Source organism: Oncorhynchus keta, chromosome 4 (assembly GCF_023373465.1).
Source record: "Oncorhynchus keta strain PuntledgeMale-10-30-2019 chromosome 4, Oket_V2, whole genome shotgun sequence".
NCBI classification, from domain to species: Eukaryota; Metazoa; Chordata; class Actinopteri; order Salmoniformes; family Salmonidae; genus Oncorhynchus; species Oncorhynchus keta.
The window spans coordinates 13153300-13159299 of NC_068424.1; the positions used below are offsets into that span (position 1 = coordinate 13153300).

Consider the following 6000-nt stretch of genomic DNA (forward strand, 5'->3'; position numbering starts at 1 on the left):
AAGAACGAGACAGAAATACAGAGACCAAGAGACCCCCCCCCTCTCTCTCTCTCTCGCACTCTCAGTCCCTCAGAGATTGATGATGATTGAAGGGTAACTAATTAGCATGTGCTTTAATATGCGCGACCACCAAACCGAGCTGTCCAATTAGTCATCAACCCTGACAGGCCTTGTCCAATCAGATTAGTCGCTGCCGGTTGCCCGGGCCGCCAAGCCTCCTGTGTGGACCTGTCACTCCCAGGACATTTTGGGAAGGACCAGACAAGCTACATGTTTTCTATTGGGTCAGATACTTCTCCAGAGTCAGATATCCCCTTACGGTAGAATTGAGGAAATGCTAGCTAGCCATAGCTACATTATCTTAAATGAAATATGTCAACAACTCTCCTTAGAGTAGATAGAGAGAGACTCAACCCAGACTCTCTCAGAGCATTCACAGTCAGCCCACTGACACCCAAAGAGTTATCTATCCAAAACGGAGATGTATGGGTAAACCACTTCTCCAATCTTTTTGGCCCTATAACAAAAAACAAACAGCAAAAACACATGATCAAATACAAATCTTAGATTAAAATATTAAAGACTACCAGAACACACTGGATTCTCCAATTCCATTGACAGAACTACAGGACCAAATAGAAACCCTCCAACCCAAAAAGGCCTGTGGTGTTGATGGTATCCTCAATGGAATTATCAAATATACAGACCACACATTCCAATTGGCTATACTTAAACTCTTTAACATCATCCTTGGCTTTGGCATCTTCCCCAATATTTGGAGCCAAGGACTGATCACCCCAATCCACAAAAGTGGAGACAAATTTGACCCCAATAACTACTGTGGGACATGTGCGAACAGCAACCTTGGAAAAATCATCTTTATTACCATTAACAGCAGACTCATACATTTCCTCAGTGAAAACAATGTACTGAGAATGTACTGAGCAAATGTCAAATTGTATTCACCCTGCACACCCTCATCCAGAAACAAACACACCAAAACAAAGGAAAAGTATTCTCATGCTTTGTTGATTTTAAAAAAAGCTTTTCACTAAATGTGTCATTAGGGTCTGCTATACAAATAGATGGAAAGAGGTGTTGGGGGAAAACATACGGCATTATAAAATCCATGTACACAAACAACAAATGTGCGGTTAAAATTTGCAAAAAACGCACACATTTCTTTTGAGGGCCGTGGGGTGAGACAGGTATACATCTTAAGCCCCACCCTCTTCAACATATAGATCAACGAATTGGCTAGGCAACAATAACAGTCTGCAGCACCCAGCCTCACTCTACTAGAATCTGAAGTCAAATATCTACTGTTTGCTGATGATCTGGTGCTTCGGTCACCAACCAAGAAGGGAATACAGCAGCACCTAGATCTTCTTTACATGTGCTGTCAGACCTGGGCCCTGACAGTAAATCTCAGTAAGACAAAAATAATGGTGTTCCAAAAAAGGTCCAGTTGCCAGGACCACAAATACAAATTCCATCTAGACACTGTTGCCCTAGAGCACACAAAAAACTATACATACCTTGGCCTAAACATCAGCACCACAGGTAACATCCACAAAGCTGTGAATGATCTGAGAGACAAGGCAAGAAGGGCATTCTATGCCATCGAAAGGAACATAAAATTCGACTTACCAATTAGGATCTCTCAAAAAATATTTGAAAAGGTTATCGAACCCATTACCCTTCATGTTTGTGAGGTCTGATGTCCGCTCACCTACCAAAAACTCACAAAATGGGACAAACACCAAATTGTAACTCTGCATGCAGAATTCTGCAAATATATCCTCAGTGTACTGTACAATGTAAAAACGTAAAATAATGCATGCAGAGCAGAACTAGGCCAATACACGCTAATTATCTAAATCTAGAAAAGGGCAGTTCAATTCTACAACCACCTAAAATAAAGAGATTCCCAAACCTTCCATAACAAAGCCATCACCTACAGAGAGATTAACGTGGAGAAGAGTCCCCTAAGCAAGCTGGTCCTGGGGCTCTGTTCACAAACACAAACAGACCCCACAGAGCCCCAGGACAGCAACACAACTTGACCAAACCAAATCATGAGAAAACAAAAATATAATTACTTGACACATTGGAAAGAATAAACAACAATACAGAGCTAGCTAGAATGCTATTTGGCCCTAAACAGAGAGTACACAGTGGCAGAATACCTGTCCACTGTGACTGACCCAAACTTAAGAAAAGTTTGACTTAGTACAGACTCAGTGAGCATAGTCTTGCTATTGAGAAAGGCCGCTGTAGGCAGACCTGGCTCTGAAGAGAAGGCTACGTGCTCACTGCCCACAAAATAAGGTGGAATCTGAGCTCCACTTCCTAACCTCCTGCCAAATGTATGACAATATTAGAGGCACATACTTCCCTCATATTACTCCGATCTACAAAGAATTAGAAAACAAACCAAATGTTGATAAATTCCCATACCTACTGGGTGAAATACCACAGTGTGACATCACAGCAGCAAGATTTGTGACCTTTTGCCACAAGAAAATGGCAACCAGTGATGAACAAACACAATTGTAAATACAACCCATATTTATGTTTATTTATTTTCCCTTTTGTACTTTAACTATTTTCACATAATATGACATTTGTCATTTTTAACGTTAATTTATATTGTTTATTTCACTTTTGTTTATTATCTAGTGCACTTGCTTTGGCAATGTAAACATATGTCAATAGAACCCTTGAATTGAATTTAAATTAATTGAGAGAGAGAGAGAGAGAGAGAGAGAGAGAGAGAGAGAGAGAGAGAGAGAGAGAGAGAGAGAGAGAGAGAGAGAGAGAGAGAGAGAGAGAGAGAGAGAGAGAGAGAGAGAGAGAGAGAGAGAGATTGTCTGTGTGTACAGTACACGTGTTCATGCATGAAATGTCTAGTTGCACAACAGTGGTCTGTTACCCTGTCCCAGATCTGTCATTCACGCTGTGCAGTCTTTCTGTTCAGGGTGTCAGGTATATCATTCACCCTGTACAGTCTTTATGTTCAGGGTGTCAGGTATATCATTCACCCTGTACAGTCTTTATGTTCAGGGTGTCAGATATATCATTCACCCTGTGCAGTCTTTATGTTCAGGGTGTCAGATATATCATTCACCCTGTGCAGTCTTTATGTTCAGGGTGTCAGATATATCATTCACCCTGTGCAGTCTTTATGTTCAGGGTGTCAGATATGTCATTCACGCTGTGCAGTCTTTCTGTTCAGGGTGTCAGATCTGTCATTCACGCTGTGCAGTCTTTCTGTTCAGGGTGTCAGATCTGTCATTCACGCTGTGCAGTCTTTCTGTTCAGGGTGTCAGATCTGTCATTCACGCTGTGCAGTCTTTCTGTTCAGGGTGTCAGATATATCATTCACCCTGTACAGTCTTTATGTTCAGGGTGTCAGATCTGTCATTCACCCTGTGCAGTCTTTCTGTTCAGGGTGTCAGATCTGTCATTCACACTGTGCTGTCTATCTGTTCAGGGTGTCGTGGTAAAGGTGAATCCTAAATATATAATGGCCTGTTTCATGGTGTTGCCAGTCTGGCCTGTGTCCCTGTATTGTCAGTGTCCTTTAGGCCCTTATCAACAGTAGGGCACGATATAGGGCATAGGGTGTAATGTGGGATGCTACCTGTGTCTATGTTATTAGCTAAGTGTGTTGAGATGATTGGTGTTTTATTTGAGGGCTTTTGTCTGCTTTTAATTCATGGAGGCTGACCATGCTTATCTTATCAGTCCATCACTGCACTTTCTATTGAACACAGTGATACACACACACACGCGCGCGCGCACGCGCACGCACACGCACACGCACACGCACACACACACGCACACGCACACGCATGCACACACACACACACACGCACACGCACACGCACGCACACACACGCACACACACACGCACGCGCACACACACACACACACACACTTATCTTATCTTATCAGCAGATCACTCTACGTTCTATTAACTGTGACACACAGATGCACGCATGTGTACACGCTCACACACACAAACACATGCACACATGCACACACACACACTTGATCTAATCTCCTGTGTGAGGGGCTCTCTGTTTAAATCCCTTAAACGCTCGGGGATCCCCTGCTCCATCTCTAACTCCCTCATCCCTCCATCTCATTCTACCTTCATCCCTTTATCTCTGCTCTCCATCCCTCCGTCTCTGTCCTCCCCTGATCCCTCTATCTTTCTAACCAACAGTTATCATTGCAGCAGATACAATCCATTCACATACAGGGCTGTATTTATCTACCAGAAGAAGGAGGAAACAAAAATCCCATTTATTGGTCAAGGTAAAAATCTGCAGGGATCAGGTTACAAAGTGTATTCTCTGGGGTAGTCAGTTCTGTATTGTCTGGAGTAGTCAGTACTGTATTCTCTGGAGTAGTCAGTACTGTATTCTCTGGGGTAGTCAATACTGTATTCCCTGGAGTAGTCAGTACTGTATTCTCTGGGGTAGTCAGTGCTGTATTCTCTGGAGTAGTCAATACTGTATTCTCTGGAGTAGTCAGTACTGTATTTTCTGGAGTAGTCAATAATGTATTCTCTGGAGTAGTCAATACTGTATTCTCTGGAGTAGTCAGTACTGTATTCCCTGGAGTAGTCAGTACTGTATTCTCTGGAGTAGTCAGTACTGTATTCCCTGGGGTAGTCAGTTCTGTATTATTTGGGGCAGTCAGTATTATTTTCCTGGAGTAGTCAATACTGTATTCTCTGGAGTAGTCAGTAATGTATTCCCTGGAGTAGTCAGTACTGTATTCTCTGGAGTAGTCAGTACTGTATTCTCCTGAGTAGTCAGTACTGTATTCTCTGGGGTAGTCAGTACTGTATTCTCTGGGGTAGTCAGTACTGTATTCTCTGGAGTAGTCAGTACTGTATTCTCTGGAGTAGTCAATACTGTATTCTCTGGAGTAGTCAGTAATGTATTCCCTGGAGTAGTCAGTAATGTATTCCCTGGAGTAGTCAGTACTGTATTCTCTGGAGTAGTCAGTACTGTAGTCTCTGGAGTAGTCAGTACTGTATTCTCTGGAGTAGTCAATACTGTATTCTCTGGAGTAGTCAGTAATGTATTCCCTGGAGTAGTCAGTACTGTATTCTCTGGAGTAGTCAGTACTGTAGTCTCTGGAGTAGTCAGTACTGTATTGTCTGGAGTAGTCAGTACTGTATTCTCTGGAGTAGTCAGTACTGTATTCTCTGGAGTAGTCAGTACTGTATTCCCTGGAGTAGTCAGTACTGTATTCCCTGGAGTAGTCAGTACTGTATTCTCTGGAGTAGTCAGTACTGTATTCTCTGGAGTAGTCAGTTCTGTATTCTCTGGGGTAGTCAGTACTGTATTCTCTGGAGTAGTCAGTACTGTATTCTCTGGAGTAGTCAGTACTGTATTCCCTGGAGTAGTCAGTACTGTATTCTCTGGAGTAGTCAGTACTGTATTCTCTGGAGTAGTCAGTACTGTATTCTCTGGAGTAGTCAGTACTGTATTCTCTGGAGTAGTCAGTACTGTATTCTCTGGAGTAGTCAGTACTGTATTCTCTGGAGTAGTCAGTACTGTATTCTCTGGAGTAGTCAGTACTGTATTCTCTGGGGTAGTCAGTACTGTATTCTCTGGGGTAGTCAGTACTGTATTCTCTGGGGTAGTCAGTACTGTATTCTCTGGGGTAGTCAGTACTGTATTCTCTGGAGTAGTCAGTACTGTATTCTCTGGAGTAGTCAGTACTGTATTCTCTGGAGTAGTCAGTACTGTATTCTCTGGAGTAGTCAATACTGTATTCTCTGGAGTAGTCAATAATGTATTCTCTGGAGTAGTCAATACTGTATTCTCTGGAGTAGTCAGTACTGTATTCCCTGGAGTAGTCCGTACTGTATTCTCTGGAGTAGTCAGTACTGTATTCTCTGGAGTAGTCAGTACTGTATTCTCTGGAGTAGTCAATACTGTATTCTCTGGAGTAGTCAATAATGTATTCTCTGGA

General features: G+C 42.5%; 1 protein-coding gene across 1 annotated transcript in view; it reads left to right on the plus strand.

Moving 5' to 3' along the window:
• The window catches only part of LOC127916474 (catenin delta-2-like), a 660130-nt gene that overhangs the window by 447877 nt on the left and 206253 nt on the right, over window positions 1–6000 (plus strand). The gene's annotated exons all lie outside the window — the stretch shown is intronic.